The sequence below is a fragment of the Plectrocnemia conspersa genome, unplaced genomic scaffold (assembly GCF_051122295.1).
Source record: "Plectrocnemia conspersa isolate PC_06_02 unplaced genomic scaffold, ASM5112229v1 ptg000009l, whole genome shotgun sequence".
In the NCBI taxonomy this organism is placed as follows: Eukaryota; Metazoa; Arthropoda; class Insecta; order Trichoptera; family Polycentropodidae; genus Plectrocnemia; species Plectrocnemia conspersa.
Window position 1 is genome coordinate 17,977,992 of NW_028277173.1, and position 18,114 is coordinate 17,996,105.

General features: G+C 27.4%; 1 protein-coding gene and 1 long non-coding RNA gene across 5 annotated transcripts in view; one reads left to right on the top strand and one right to left on the bottom strand.

The window, feature by feature from the left end:
• Window positions 1-18,114, top strand: part of l(2)k05819 (transmembrane protein 94-like protein l(2)k05819) — a 605,947-nt gene that overhangs the window by 395,025 nt on the left and 192,808 nt on the right. The window lies entirely within an intron of this gene.
• Window positions 1-18,114, bottom strand: part of LOC148232125 (uncharacterized) — a 244,571-nt gene that overhangs the window by 95,345 nt on the left and 131,112 nt on the right. For all 4 annotated transcript variants that reach the window (XR_015810883.1, XR_015810884.1, XR_015810882.1 and 1 more), the window contains exon 3: window positions 13,981-14,017. This is a non-coding gene — a long non-coding RNA (uncharacterized LOC148232125). The remainder of the gene's footprint in view (window positions 1-13,980; window positions 14,018-18,114) is intronic.

An 18,114-nucleotide genomic window follows, 5' to 3' on the forward strand; every position in this document is an offset into this window, starting at 1 on the left:
TTTTCATTAATTACTAACTGAACAACCGAACCGTAGTCAGGGGGAAAAGCAGAAAGAGAGAGTGAGAAAGAGTGAAAATTGATCGCTCGCTAAACGTCAGTATGCCAAAATGTCGATGTTTTCTTCGCATGCGAACCGATCGTATTTTATTATTAACGTACCGAAAATCTCGAAAGTTTAACCGGGTCGCCGTTTTATGATTTTTTTCTCGGCGTTTTTTTATAACCTTGTGCGGTAATTTCGGGAGATTTGTGGTGGTAGTTTGGCGCGTTAACCCCTTGCGGCGTCCACTCCATCCATCGAGCGCCACCCCCGTCGGTAATTGGTTGTGGGAAATAAAATAAATCTCCCCGTGGCGTCACCTGGCAACTCCCACGGTAATCAACGTGAAATTAAGGGATAAGATCCTTAGCAAAAAAGTCCTCCAGGAATGGACTAAGCGGCGGGGTGGAGTGTGTTATTGTACGCGAGTGGATTTGGGAGCGAAGTGGTGTTTATCTAGTTGTATAATAGTAATAACTAAAATACGTGTTAGAATGATAAGTATATATTTAAATCATATGAAACATCTTTATGTATTTAAAGGGAAACATCCTTTTATTGCAACACATTAAAAAATAATGTAAAACATTTTTAAGACAATAAATATCTGCGAGAATAAACAAACCTTGTTCCATTTCTTCAAAGAAAATAAACAAGGTTTAATTGGTGATTGATGAAAGGATTGATTTATACAAAAATATTTGCTTTTCCTTACAGCTATTTGTTTTTTTACTAAAATAACTTTTTCATAATTTTTGAAAAAGCAATGTATTTAAGAAAAAAGAAGATCAAAGTTTTTAATAAAAATTCTAAAAACCGATCCTATTTGTACGCTATTAAGGGATAGTAGGCATTTTAATATTTTGATAGAATATTAGTGTTGCGGGTGTCTGTTTTACGCTATGGCTCAAAATTTTGGGTTATTTGCTCTCGCTTCCTACCTTATCCTATCTCTATAGATTTTATTAATGTGTGCTCGTTACTGATTAAATATATGATAGGTAGGTAAGGGAAGATGTCCTCTAAAAAAACGTTCTTTTGAAAGTTACCATAGATAAAAGCTCAATTTTCGGTAATAGAATCCAAAACAAATTAAACAAATTAAGAATATAATTGCAACATTGTCATTATCCCTGTCACTCCAAAGCCTTTTAAAAAAGCTAATCCTTGCTGATAAAAAATAAAATATTTCTAGTGGATTCAAAATATATTTTTTAGTATATTGTTTTTCAGATTAATAATATACAATTGATGAAAATTATTATTAATTCATTACTGATGACACCGTAAAAGCGTTTGAAGAAAAAAGTATCTGCGCTGTTATATTTCTTATTGTGCTTGACAAAATTTAGCATGAAGGGTTAAACTTTGAACTTTGCAAATCAATACCAAAGTCAGCTTGCCATTAAAATCAACTCTTAAAGATCGATACAAATACGGATATTCCAGTTATTGTAGAATATTAGTTGCAAAATCAGCACGTAATATTTATATAAATATATTTTAGTGTACATTTTTCTCAAATATTTCGATAATAATAAATAGCAAATTATCACGAATGGGTATGCGTTATACTGTATATTTTCACATTTTTGTACTAAGATTTTAATCGGAAAGTTATAAAAATTGTGGCGCTTATATTGAGCTAAAATATCAATAAAGGCGAAATAAAAACAGCCCAAAGAGCTGAAGGAACACTTTCATTTTTTTCTCAGAAAAAATATGGATAAAGAGTTTATCCTTGTATTTTAAATAAATCGGATTGTCAAACTATATATTTTAGACTTATATCATCTAACTATATATGAATAATGTAATGCTTATATTTTCAATGAGAAAAAAATATTCAGTGTATTATTTTAAATCTAAAAAGGTTACATATGTCATTTTGTAAGTACTTAGATATGAAATATATGATTTATAAACAATGATTTCTAAAGCGTTAAAGAGGATGCTTAGGAACTTATTTCTCGGTGTAGCTTTTAACATTGAATTAGATATAATAAAATTTCTACTTTACTTTGAATTAAGTCTTATATTCTTTTCCATTATATTTATACATTTTATATAATATTTCAGTCATACACAATACGTGTTCATAAAAAAAGTTGCATATGTGTACATATGCATGTATTCATATCTAAACAAAAATTACATACATTTACTATACTATACATCTTATGACATAAAAATTAAATATTTACTCTCAATATTTATAAATACATTGTAATATTTTTTTGGTAGTCTGTCTTTCCATTTTGATATTCAGTAAAAATTCTCTCATTCAATTTCACGTGAGTGAGTCACTCATTAGCGATTTATCAGACAACTATAAACTATTTCCAGTTGATCTTTCCGTAAGCAATTTATTAGGCCACTTATTGGGATGTTTTTTTAATTAGTTTTTTTATAGTATTTCGATCTTAAATTTTCCATTTCTTTTTTGACAATGTCTTTGTGAATGAAAAAATAAAGGACATAGCATGGAGCATCCAATAACTCTTGATCTTATACATTTTTAATTATTTATCTGTTGTAGATGCTTACTGATTCCCAGAGTTGAATACCATACATCCAAATTAGCGTAAGGATAGATTTGTATATGTACAACTTAATCTCAACTGTTAATTTGGAGGTTTTGCCCATTACCCAGTAATATTTTCCTTGTTGTTTTCTTTGAATCAAAATATGGGTTTTCAATACAAGTCTTCTGTCAAGGTGTATCCACAAATACTATGTGCCATTCAATTGTGGAATTATTGCGTTATTTAATCGGATGGAAGGACAAGTTTTTTCTTATGGTTATCCTAAATTTAGCTCATTTTCGATTAGTCTGCATTTAATTAATGAGTCATTTAGGGTTAAGTATGCTGCATATATAATATTATATTTAGTACAGTACTAGCCCTAGTAGATTGAGGGGCAAATCTGCTGTGTATATTAAGTATAAAACTAGCTCTAGTACCCTGCCTGAGGTAGTCTAGATTTAATTGAAGGTTTTTTACTATAAAATATGACTATAATTTATATGATTTTATATTTTAATCTAATATGCCACACTTTGTCGCAAACTTGACTTATATCCAGGACAGCAACTAAGCAATATTTCCTCTTCTGTAAATTTTTATTAATCTCTACTTGGTTTAATTGTGCCGTACTCTTGCAAAAAGCAGAATAAGTGGCTTGGGATTATCTTTTGTTTCAGAATTATGTCGTTATAAAGAAAATTCAATAATAATGACGTTACAACGGAAGATTTACAACAAATAATTAAATAAAATTTGGGAATATAATACATTTTTATATCATATCTTTAACTTAACTCCTAGCTCACGCAGTCAAATGCTTCTGTGTAATTCACAAAGTATAAGGCATCTGGAGTCTAGAACTATCGACTTCTTTCGATAAGTTTGCTATATTAAAAAAATCCCTCTTGTACTTTTTCCCTTGCCAAATTTAACCTTCTCCCTAAGTATCTGCCAGCTAATGTGCTTGTGCAATCCTTTCTTGGTTATATTATATATATGTAACATTATCTTGCTGGCGTAAAAATAAAGGCAAGGGTTCTGTTCGTAACTGCTCATGCATTAATTTTTGTGTAAGAGAATAAACATAGATTTCATATAATATATTAATAAAATCATTCTGCGATTTTTTTAAAATGTGTTGTAAGTTACATAATATTTATTTTATAAATATTAAGATTTCAGATTTAATATTGAATTGCTTCAAGTTTGTAGATTTGTTAATTGTATCACTTATTATATAATTCGGAGCAATATTATTTATATCACTTTATTTTTTTTCGCTGGCGTTTCTTCTGTGTTTCTCTTCAAGAGTGTTGAATCAAATGAAAATTTAATGTTCCGCCTTCTAGCTAGTAATATTAAAAACGTATTATACATTTAACACGTAAAAATGCATAAAGCATTTTGTGATGATACTTTTATACGCGAGCTCTAGTAATAATTTTTCATTTGTGAAATTTGCACACGCCTCGCACACACATAAATATTGTGCTGCGAATTTATAAGAAGGTTTGCGCTTTTCCTCAGCCGTAGTTATAACGATAGTTTTTGCCATAAATCACGAAGGACCGGAAAACGGTCCTGGTGACGTGAGAATTTTAATATCCAGTACTTGGCAGAACCTTTTAAATTCGGCCAGACGAGGGTGACTTACTTGTGTGTATAATTCCGGGTCGATAAAATTTTGCACGTCTCGCTCCCTACCTACTCTCTATGTATGAGAGTACGAGATTTTGAAGGTGCGCGATCCCTGAACGCGACAGACAATAATTTATTTATTTTCAAAGTGAACGTCTGCAAATTATCATTAGCATTTTTTTATTCAAAGCAAATTTTGAAGTAAAAATAAATAAATATGTGTATATTGTATAATTCCTTATCAAGACTTAAAATAAAAACTATGAACTAGAAATGGAAAATGTAATGGTGGTAAAGAACCGGTCATCAATAACGATTAAATTAAATAAATTGAGATTTGGAATCAAGAAATATTCAGGACATTATTTATTTATTTGGAAAAGATACTAAAATTAGTAAAAAGAAAAAGCTCATCATATATCAATAATTAATAATGCGGATATAACTAGATAAGGTAAGGTATTATAAACAAATTTATTAGAAAGATATCACCTGGATTTTATTAAATTACTGTGCAAATGTTGAAAGATCTTTCTCAGAAGGGAATAATGAAGCTCACTCACTTATTCAACGCTGCTTTTAGAATTTGCTTCATAACAATGGATAATCGCAAAAGTAATTACACTGCACGATATCGATTAATAATATTATTTACCATATTCTCAAAACTATTTAAAATAATTTAGTATACATGTTTTTAACTAGATTTTTGATTCCGAAATATATTTTATTTTAAATACACAGATTAACTGACAATATTAAAAAAATACTTTAAAATAAGATATTATTGTATATGGGCAATCTTTCAATTAAAACAGAGATATGAAATTGAACATTAAGACTGTGCTGAAAATTTTACCATTGCAAAATAAGTCATATACTGCTGCAGTTAGGACATTCGTTAGTTTTTAGAGTTGCCAACTTCATCAATACTAGAAACTCGAAACTGTAAAATTTCTTAATACAAAAAGGTGAGATCTTTGAGGAAAAATAAACCATTTTGTATCTTTAAAAATAAACTATGATAGTCATATGAAGCAGGTAAACAATTCAATAGCAGGATAATCTACTTTAGCAAATTTAAGTATAAAATGATTTCTCGAACGGTCTTGATAATTTAAGGTTGTGACGAGTAATTTGCTCGTTATGGAGTACCGCAGGGATATAATTTAGGTTCTATCTTCTCTTTGGTTTATTAATGGCATACATATTAATAAACTAAAAGTTTTTCAGAGTATTGGCGCAAATGCGGATTCGTTGTATTTACAAAAATACCTAAAGTGGCCGTAGAGGTGGTTGAAAGAAAAGCAGTTACTTTCAAGTAAATGTTACATTGTTATATTTTTTCATGGGTGGAATAGTTAAAATGAAACATTTTAACCAAAAATACGTTCGATGTTTGAGCAGATATGTAAATTTAATGATAAATATAGGTATATAAAGGAAAACATATTTTTGCAAAAAAAATAATATATATGCTTACTATCTTTAATAAATGTCAATATGTCAATATTAAGTTATTTTGTATCAATAAAATTTCGTGATAAGTTATGATTTTCTACTTTCCATACGATTATGATAGTCGTAAGAAAAGTAGAAAAAATATGCTAAATGATACTTCAATATTTTCTATGATTAAAAAAATCGATAATTATAAAAATATAATTAAAATATTTTTTTGTAGAATAATAAATGTATTTTTTTTTTTATTTGTGTAATATTAATATTTTCTGTAAAATGTAAATTATATTTTCAACTATAAAGTATTATGTTTGTATCCTAATGAACGATTAATATATTGTATTTTATAATAAAAATCATATTTCAATTATTACTGAGAAAAACTCTGACTACAAAATTAATTATAGTCCGCGTTCATTAAAAATATTTTAACGTGAATTTTTTATTTCAACATAATATTCTCTTACCGAGTAATTTAATTTCACATAATTAAATTATTTTTTACTTTATAAGCATTATTAAACATATGTTGATTTAAAACCGTTATATATTTAATAAAAATCAAATATAAAGGGCAAAAGATAATATCTAAATTATGACAATAAGCAATTTTAAGTATACTTAATTAAAACGAACTAAACCCAAAAAAAGTGCTATGTTTTTTTACGATCTTTATATATGCCTTTTTTTATTATATTGTCGGAACATCGGATTATGTAGAAAAAAATTGATAGTCATAAATGTTATATATTATTGTCTAAACATGATTTTTAAATGGTTCATTAATTTTAATGCGGACCTCAAATAAGTTGTATTTAACACACAAATAAAAACAAGCGCTTGGATATGTGTTCGGCGTTTACTTTATGAAACTTTATAGTTTTTTTAATGGCACTAGTTTTTATCCCTATCGTTTTCATTCAATTTTACTTGTCTTGCATCTCTACTTTCTGAATACCTTTCGTATTCGCTGCTTAGGTTATCTTTCAACGATATGAGTTAACGGTCAATAATATTAAGTTTATATTTATATGTCAACAACTATTACGCTGGTTTATTAATTCAATAAGCACTGGATTCAAGCCCGCTGTGGACTTAACGAGCATTGATACTGTGCTACCGTACATATTAGATATACTGATTTATTGGCTATTACACTGGGATAAAATGGGTTAAACGACTAGCGAAGGCTTTTAAATTTCTCCTACATGGAGCACGGTCAAATACACACAGATGAAGTATGGTATATTATATTGTAGAACTGTATGCATCGTATGTACTCTATATATCTGGTCGATGGTATACGGCAGTAATAATTCACCGGTCCTTTGTGAACCTATCACAATATTGGGCACAAAGGCACGCTAACTACTAGTAATTGTTACTTATGATTTATGCCATTGGACGAAACCAAATCGGTTAGGTAACTTGATGAAATTTTATTAAAAATTTAATTAAAATAATAATAAAGTAGAAGGTAATTGATATCAATCGGTATTATATTGCTAAATTCAATTAATAATTAATTTAATAATTGATTCAGCAAATATTATAGTAAAGTGAAAATCGATTCATTATAAATTTATTAACTAATAATAAATATATTACTCGAAGTTTCTAGGATTTAAAAAAATATATTGATAACTTAATGCATATACACTGTTGGCGATTGCATTTAAAATCCTTTGATATTTTATCTGTCTAGATCTGGGGTTCTTAATCTGTCTTCTAAGGGGATGTGTAGACATATTATAGGAGGAGATGTGAGTTGCCTCTTAAATATAGACATATATGCTCATATTATATTAACACTGATATGCCATATACAATTTTTATTACTAAATAAATGATCTATTTTGATAATAAAAGCATTTGTATACATTATATATATTTTTGTATTATTTCTTTCATAGCACAATTGTATCATACAATTCGAAATTGAATTGCCAACAAATCCAATTGTATTTTACGATAATCTCTTTCTGGGATTGTTGATTGAATTCTCTTTAAAATGGTTGTTCATTGAATTTATTTATAAAAAATAATCAAATGAAACGAAAATACTTTATTTTATGTATAAAGTATTATGTTTTTAATAAAAATATGCCAGTCATTAAATATTAATAATCTAAAAACAAATAACACGCGAAAGGTTTACCATAAAAAAATATCGTTCAGTGGGTACAAGTATAAAATATTTATTTTATAAATTTTTAATGTATATTTCAGCAATATTTAAGTAATTTTATATAAAATTTTACTTTATATTTTAAAAATATTTTATTAAGTGAGATAAAGTTTAATTTTAATTTATAACCTATATATACTTAGGGTTATGTTATGTTATATGCACTAGTTTTTCATATGTGAAACTGATTTAAAATGTAAGTAAATAATTCTTGTCACAAAGTTGGCACAGTTAACGTTAGAGCTTCTTTGAGATAGAAAATGACTGTATTACCTTTTGATTAAAGCAGAAATAAATTATGTATTTTTTGCATAAGCTTGTTTTTAACCTCTGATATAAAATCCAATCAAAATCTTGGCACATGCATAGCAGAACCGTGAACGAGCCATGAAGGTACTTATAAATTCGATTAGGTCTCTGAAGCCTCTCAGGTGTCTCCATGCCAACGCAAGAGCATTCCTTTGATAGGGAAATGCTTACCTATTTACCTTATTCGTACAAATAACGAGAATTTAAATATATCACACATACAAAAACATATTGATTTTAATCATATCGTATAAATGAAATAATTAATAAAATCCTAATACAAAATTTCATGTGATGTAAACCACTACACATAATAAATTATAAGAACTTCATATTTTTTATATTGTATGCAGGAAATTAAACACCATTATTAATATTAAAAATGCGATTAGCCTAAAATACAAAAAAAATAAAATCTTTATATCAAGGTTTATTGTTCAATTGTAATATAAATATTAAATAAAACATGGTTATATATATACAGATGTATAATGTGACTATGCTTAAATATTTCACGTGTGTACTTATACCCACGATGCCAGACGATCAATCCATCGTTTTTCCTATCTCAATATTCCATTATATCTTTACACGTATATACACATATATAGTATATAAGGGGGTACGTGGGGAAAATTCCGTAAATGTTTGAAATTTCCTGGTAGATGGCACTTGTTGATGCAAGGGGAGATAACCATCCCCTACCATCGGTTTGATGGGACTGGGAGGCAGGATAACCATCTGGGGTGGTTTGAATTTTATCCTAAATATGGAAAGATCCCTTTCGCGATATCGCACAGCCCAGATTTAATAAAATTTTAAACGCTCACCGGTTTTCTCCTCGCCGTTGCTTGCCTTATATTATATTGTATTAAATATATATTTATATTTTGACATTTTCAGAATATCGAAAACGGCTCTTATCATTTTAACGAAAGCTGTAAATCGGGATTATGCTTATCTTATAAGTTAAAAATAAATTTCAATGAGAATATACATATATATATATATATATATATATATATTAATAAATAATATTTGTTTTAAATTTTGCTTGACTGTCTCATTATATAAACATCATTGTTAAATAATAATTAAAGTCCATATTTCACTGTTTATATACTCAGAAAGTCGTTGGAAAGTTTTGAGTTTTGGGTTATTTTATAAGAAATTGCTTGAATATAGACTTATATCTGAATTTAAAAGCCTTCATTGTTTAGCTCAACTTAAATTAAAATATCGATAATTAACTTTAAGCTATTTCCATATTTGTTTATGATATTTAAATATATTGTAATATTTGCTAATAATAAATATATTACTCGAATTTATTTATGTTATTAACTTAATGCATATACATTTTCCAATACAGCGACACGTAACTGCAGTACCTGCTCTTAAAAAATCTTTGATATATCATCTGGCTAGATCAGGGGTTCTTAATCTGCAAGTACGTCTTCTCAGGGGAGGTATAGACCTATTATAGGAGAAGGTGAGAGTTGTTTTTTAATTATAGACATACATGTTCACATTGTAACATTAACAGAGATATAATAATTTTAGACTTTTATAATATTTTTTTTCATACACTCATATTAGAGTTTAAATGTTTGATAATTGTGATAATATATGTAGATAAAAGATTAGGCAAAATTTATAATTCTAATTGGTTTATTTTGCAACAGTAAAGTATGAGCTATCGCATTATCATGAAGTAATGTTATAGAGTTAATTTTCTATGCTTGGTTTAATTTTCCTACAATATGATGTTAAATGTTTCTTTCTGACTATCAGTACCTTTGCCAAATTCATTTTGCTTACTTTTTAGATACATAAATGTTTTGTCACACACTGAAACAAAAAAACACAGCACTAAAACTACGAGTCTTGTTTTAATTACAGTACATTTACAAAAGAGTAACTACCGGACACTTGCTATAAAAGCACTACATGAATCACACACAAAAAATACACATGTTTATAATATTTGCTATGCATTTTAATAATAAAAAATATATTTTATAAATTAATATTTGGCAATAATACTACTATATTTATTTTAATCGATTAAAGTAAAACACAAACAAACAGTTATGTTTGCAATTCAATATGAATGTTTTAAAGTTACGCTCATTATGTTTGTGTATAAAAAAATACGCATGAAAGGCAATGTGAACGATTCTCTAACCTTTTAATAATTTATAAGAGTATTCGCTTTAAATTTACCACCGGAAAATAAGGTAAATTATTGCGTTCTAGGCCGAGAAAAGTGGGCGACCTAGATCAGAAGCTCGGAAAATGTCTTCGAGTTAACACTTGGGCTTATTTTTATAGCGAATCTTGTGAAAAATATCCTATCAATTTGAGTCTCCAATTTATTTCTTATAATTATACATATTTGTGTAAATACTCATTGCTGACTTATATATAGCTTTATACTTAAGGTGATCTAATTTTTCGAAACCTATTTTAAAAATTATATGTAATATTAAATTATTTATTATAATGTTTAAGAGAGTAGTATATTATGAGTCCAATACATTATTTTCATAAGTAATCTGCAATAAAGCATCTTTTTGGTATGATCCAAAAATAACACAAATGAAGTGGTAGGGGTTTAACACTTCGGCTTATATTTGTTAAGCAAACAGTATTAGAAGATATAAGAGTGACGATCTTACATATTGAGTTCCCTGAGGGATTATGCTTTATTACTCACTTCTTAGAAGATTACGAGTATTTCTGCATAAAATATGACGACAGAGATTAACTTTCTTATTGAATGTTATTTTCTCATTGGTAGCGTTTTCCTTTTTCCGAGCCCTTGAAAGCATTGGGTTCAGCTTTGATTTTGTGTTAAATCAATATAAGTATATGTGCAATTTTTCATACATTTTAATAAATTATTTTCTGATCTAAAATACATAAATATATACTAATTGTGACTTTGAAATATTATTAATTTCATATATGGCTTATAAATAAGAAGTGTTAGCAACAGTAAAGTTTTCAACTTCTAATATGTTCTTAAATGCTAAATAAGCCCCTGAATGGTGCAATGCGGAGCACCTGAAACGATTAGTTTAAGTTGAAAAGCGGTTCTTGAGTGGAACTTAGAAATAGGTCACTTAAAGTAAAATAATTTATTTTGTAAGGTATTGCGTAAAACGGTTCAATATTATTAAAAAATATTTTTTGTGTTTGTATATTTTAATTTGATAATTACTTTATTTATACTTTTAGTTCGTATACTCACATACAACATAAACAAACTGAGAATTTATTGATATACAGAGGAAGGGTACACAATTATTATTGTTGTAAATAATCTAGAACATATTGGTAAATGAGCTTTTTGGGTCAAAAGCTTTCAAAACTTCACAAGTTTTGCCTCACATATAGCCACTTTTATTAAACTCATGTTGAAAATTTACATTCTGCGTTATTTATATTTGAGATATTTTACAAGATATAAAGTTTATTGTTTGGCATTCCTAACTTTTCATTCAACCCTGCGACGTGTGCCGGAAGATGTGCGAGAAAGTTTTCTTTAGTAAACGACTTGTATGCAAATTGTTAGTAGAGTTTTGCTCTCTCTCTCTCTCTATCTCTCTTCACACACAAACTAACGAGACTTTGGGGACCTATTGAGAAACCAAAGCGTGTATACGCCTGTTTGTATTTGCCTGTTATAATAACCATAATATCTAATACCCGCAAAAGTGATTTGAAGATTTTTAAGGTTCAACTAAAAAACAAACAATCATGATTTTTTACTAAACACTTTTCGATACAAACCTCGAAAAGATTAACTGATACATATGATATTGACATTATTTACTGTTCAGTTGGATAAATACGACTGAAAATAGATATTAAAAAACATTGCTTATGCCTACACTAAGGATGTATGATTTGATGGAATTTTTATGTGGATTTACATCGCCAAGAATTATCAATGACAACAAGATAAGTTTTTCAGATCTATTTATAGGAATCACTATATGATGTGGTGTATTTAAGTACTGTCCTAAGGTTTTTTATTGCTGTTTTAGATTTGGTTTGCTTGTACTATTCCTATCTGGCCAAAGTTTCGTTATTAATTTATCTTAAATGATTTTTTTAAATATCGTATAAATCAAAATCAAATTATTATAGTATGTTATATTATATTCGCATCGTTCAGATCAAACTGGACAAGTTGTTGTCTATCCATCTGTCAACCCAGTCATTTGGATAGCATCCAATATGTTATAGTGATAAAAAAATAAAGTTGACAGCTTTTGCTGAAAAAATATTCTGAACATGACAAACGATCGTGGTCATATCATACTAAAATATATGAGAAACGATACTCAAGTGGGCAGTTACGTTCAAACTATTTAAAACAAAATTTATTTGTATGTTTTCACAAATGTTAAAAAATAAAATATATATTATTTATGTTATTTATTATGACTGGATATTATATATTATGTGCTCTTCCAAAAATAACACCATTCATTAATGATTAATAAACAAACGTACAGGTGGGCCAAAAAATCATCATTTATTTTATTGCTGGTATCCATGAACCATTAGTGAATTAAAAAAAAATGAAATTATTTTAAGCTTTTTACAGTGAAAGAAAAAATATAGGTTCCTAAAGCAATTTAGACAGTTTTAATATTATTTTAATTTTAAATACATATAGTAATAAATCTTTGTTATTAAATTCAAAAGCTTTTATTCTATATACATAATTTACATTCAACTAAGTGATTGAAAATTCAACCCGAATCTCATTATGATTACGACTGATTCCATTTTGGGCTTCGTAATCCATAAAGCTTTCCGAATTTTATTAATGGGGTGATCTCCTTTTATTTTCTTGGAAAAATCTCTAAGTTAAAACACCCACAACCATAGCATTTAAATATAAGGTAAATACATACATATATAAAAAATATTTGCTCTTTTGCGACGTCCAGACGTTGAGTAAGATTTATGTATGAGCCGATAAGCTAATGGTATCGATGTATGGAAGAATCTATGTAAGAACCTAATAAATACATTCCCTTAAACGTAATAGTATTAGATTTAATAAAAAAATATAGCACAGGGTTAAAAAACGATTGGCGTTCGTTAACGACGATTAATGAATCGGCTTTTGGATATGGGTTTTCAGCGATCTGTTTAACAGATTCGGTTATTAATTGCGTGTATTATCGATTAAATTAAAACGATGTGTCAAAAATAAGAATTTTTAATAAACAATTGATCTACTGTGTTTTGAAAAAAACGTGACGCAAATATTTATAAAATATTCACGTTATCAGTAAAGCGTTGCGAAGTAATTTTAGAGAGAAAGAAGGAGAGAGGTTGATTAATGTGTTTTTAATAAGAGTTAAAATATTACGTTCTATTTTTCGATCAAGTAATATCGTAACAAAAAGATTGTTAGTTAGGACACTATGATATTTAGGGAATTTAGCTACAATTCATAAATTAAGCCGAACTAATTTTGTGCTTTAGATATAAATTATCAGAAAATTAGCGGCCAGTAAATATGGTTTAAAATAAAAGCATAAAAGCGCATGGTTTAATACCTTTTGAACTTTCATTTTTGTATTATGTATTTATGTATCAAAAAAGCTAAAAACTTTTATTATAAATCAAAACAGTTAATTTCGCTACTTTTAACTCTTAATTAATAAAAGTCTTTAAGAAGATAATAACATTTTTAAAGGTAAAGATTATTTATTTATATAAAAATTAACTGTTAGACTATTCAATAATTTAACAAACATATATGTATATAGTAATTATTATTACCTGTTATTCTGCTTAAATTGATTGTTTGATGAAAATCCTGAAATTAAAAAAAATACAAATAATTACTTTGAGTAAAAAATCTCGTAATATGGAGTCAATAAAAAAATAAGTAAAATATGTTTTATCTAACAGAAATCGAAAACACGTCTCTTTTTTATAGATTTGTTTTTCGCTTTAAGAAAATACAATTGTTTATGTAGATCTAAAGTAAAGTTGACTATTTTCACTTTAAATTGGTTTATGTCATTAAGAGTTGTGATGGAAAAAGTTACTGAGGCAAACTTGTAAACGAAACGATTTTGAACCATTCAATTACGTGTTTAGCGAACTCTATGCAAATCGCCCCTGAATAAATTTTACCAAAAATTAGTTAAAACGTTAATTTTTGGAGTTTAACCGGCGACGGAATAATAATGTTTATTAGTCGAAAATAACCAAAGGGCGAATCGTTTGGGTACTTTCTTTGGTCGACGAATTTGCATCTAAATTGCCGATTCTAGTCGGTCGAAAATGTGTAATTGAAATATTAGCAAAGAGGGGAGCTAAATATATATGTATTATATATGTTTTATATCATGTAGAATATTGCATAATTCTTTACAAATGCATTTACTAAGCAAAATATTTTTAACAATTAGTTTTAACTTCTGATATGTACTGATTTTATGTTTTTTTGATTAATGAAATTCGCAATGATTATGTTAGATTATTACAATAATTGTTAACTTAAAATACAAAAAAAAAGTTAAAATGACGGTGCCAAAAGCGTGGGTTGTATCTAATAATACGAGTAAGCAGTATTTTTATTTTTCAAAGTCAACCTATGCACTTTCTGTATTGTAGAATTTTTTTCGAAGGCCAAATTGCTGATTTATTAAGAGGAGATTAATATATTTTATTATATTTTTAATATATTTTTAACACTTGTCTGTAGGTTTTATTAAAATTATAATTTTAGCAACCATGCATTGGATAGTAGTTTAATGTAATTACTGAGTTGAATAGGATAGACAATAATCTGATGACTAGCTCCGGCAAATCTTTTAAAAATCTCATTAGGTTATATTCTGGTGTCTATCTTTTTTATACAAATCTGTCTTTAAAACACATCTGTCATAGTTAACTAATTAATACAAAGGACTCAATGATTTTACCTTGAGCTATTAAAAGTCAATTTTAAAATAAAGTGCTTCAGAAATAATTTATTTTTAATACTCTTCAATTATCTATTATAAAATTGAATAACATAATTCTAATAAAATACATATCAATGAATAATATTGTTTACTTAGTAGCTGTGAAGAAAAGATCTGCTTTAACGAATGACTGAAAAGCAGATAAATAATAATAAAAAAAATAACTGATTGCTAATTATTATATGTTACCTCAAATATTGATTTATCAAACGTAATAATGTTAATTAAAAGATTTAAAATATTAATACTGACCTTCAAGATCAAAAATTATTATACTTTATATTTAATAATTTATGCTTAAAACACTATGTTCTACACTATAAAATCACTAATACTAAATAAGTTTCAGTAATTAAAACTAGACCAGTTCGAATAGCTTAGTCTTTTTCAACAATAAATTTTATATTTATAAATATTCCATCCAATTGTCAGTTTTTATTCATTAACTTTATAGATAATATATACGATCAAATTGTCAGTTTTTTTTAATTCACCTACATAATGGAGAATCTTCTGGTGAAAATTAATAATTGGCACAGCACAATGGAGCATTCTCGGCCGAGTGTTTCTTTTGACGAGCGAATTGTTAACCGGGCCAATGGTCCTATTCATAATTCAATTACGATTGTTATTCCTAGTACCTTTTTTCTCGAAAAATTGGACCCCACTCAAGCGAGTAGACTATTCAAGTTTCAATAACTGATCTCGCGATGAATGGCGATTAATAAAAAAAGCCAATTTGAGGTTTAAATTATTTAGATTAAATATTTCATCGAAGCATATAAAGAATTGTTGTGTTATTTTTTTTGACAAATAATTACAAGCATATATAAATCTGCACATATACTAAATAGAGAATAATAAATCAAATAAAATTATTGAAATATATGTATATGTATTTTAGTATTAAGTAATAATTAAACCAATTGTGTTTTATGTGAACCTCATTAGAATATTCAGTGAATATGGTTAACGATTTAACTTTATTAGATTTAACGAGCTGGAATAAAGTGGGAGTTAGTAGATTCGAAGAAATCATGCGATTTCATTATTAGTGCAGCAATTTCATGCTGGTTTTCCAACTTTTATACATATCACGTTCGCATAAAGATGCAAAGAGCGTGCAGTAATAATACAGTATATGATATATTATATGTGTATAATATCGCAGATGTTTTTCTATGCAAATAAAAACTTGTACAATGTCGGGAAAAATCGGATAATGTTTTTCAATATATATAAACAAAGAGAAACACTAGATTTATACGAGTTCCTTTATTATATTATATATCCAAAACAAACATTTTTAATAATAATAATATTAATTAGCATATTGCAAAGTAAAATATTTATAAAAAAAAAAAATTGTTTAAATAAACAACAAGAAAAAGTTCAATTTTTGTGTTTTTTCGAAAGCTTCTTTATCTGTGGTTATTTTGAGTAAAATTTATATTTGCAATATTAATAGGTCTTGTGTATTAGCATTTTAATATTGTTTTTTTCAATTTAGTATAAATGCTTTTTATTTATATTTTTTTGTATTAGTTAATCGGTGTCAGTAAATGGGTTTCTACTTTAGTAAACTTTGCCTTAATTTGATGACACCATTTTGCCACATATATTTACAACATCATTGCCATAAAAAAACACAAGTTGGCGTTGAATTTCAGTATTAGTTTCTCTTTGACATGGAGCATCTATTTGTGTTTAACAAACTAAAAGTGAACTCTAGCTGTGATTGAGGCTTGATAAACCATGCCTCTTTAGTTGGGTCCTAACGGAAACAGCAGTGTTCCAACCAGATGAGAAAATGAAAGTTTGTTTTACTATTTATATAATATAAATAATGCACAATATTATATTGTAATCTGTTGAAACTAAAATATTATAATAATTTATACATGTGTCTATTTAACCTTTAAATTTTATTTGTTAATAAATCAATATTACAAAATTGTCACATGATAGCAACTCATCCTTGTCCGCCAATTAGTTAAACATTTTAATTAGCCAGCGGGCTAGCGTATAATTGAATAGTGCGATAAAGTAGCTACTGAAATAGACCAGAATTAAACTGTCGCCTCTATTAATTGAGATCAACTAATCTGCAATTGGATGTTGTTGCTAAAATGGGACGTGAAGATCTACAAAGAAACTTCCTCAATAGCTTACATAAATAGAATAGAGATTGATTGACAAGTAATGTAATGGGATAAGTTATATTTCTGTGAATAAATATATCATTAGTTAAATATTATAATAAAGCTTAAACACATTATGTTGCACCCGAAAATTAGAAGCTTTTATGATAATTTATTACGTTATACTTTATATGAATACTAAAATTTTTACTTAAATTCATATAAACCTATTATTGTAAAGTAATTGCTAAATTTATTTAAATATTACTCTATTGAATATTTTTTATTTTAGATTATTTTATTTAAGGACAGTCTTATTGGTAAAGCACTATTTATTATTTTGCTTCTGTGCTTAAAATATGTCTGCCTGAATATTATTTAAAACATAAGTTAATTACATAGCAAATCCGTGGAAAATTTAATTTACCAAAAATATAGAAAAATATTGGTCCATTTTGTTATAATACTCAATAAAAAATATATTTTTTAAATTTTGTTCCATCTATAAAGTATCTATATATTGTGGCAGATTTTTTTTTAATAATGAAGAGCAAAATATAAGCAACCAACTTAGTTGCCATCGGATTGAAGAAAAATTCCTGACCTAATAGACTTCTGCGTAACGAATGGAATATAAAGCGCCCACTTGAAAGCAGAATACTCATTTGACCTCTCATCAAATCATTCTTTGTTAATAATAACTTTAGGAACGCAAGTTTTAACAGGACCTATGCCAACAATCACTATGCAAAAAACACTGAAATTTATTTTGGGACCTAGTAGAAGAAAAACACTAA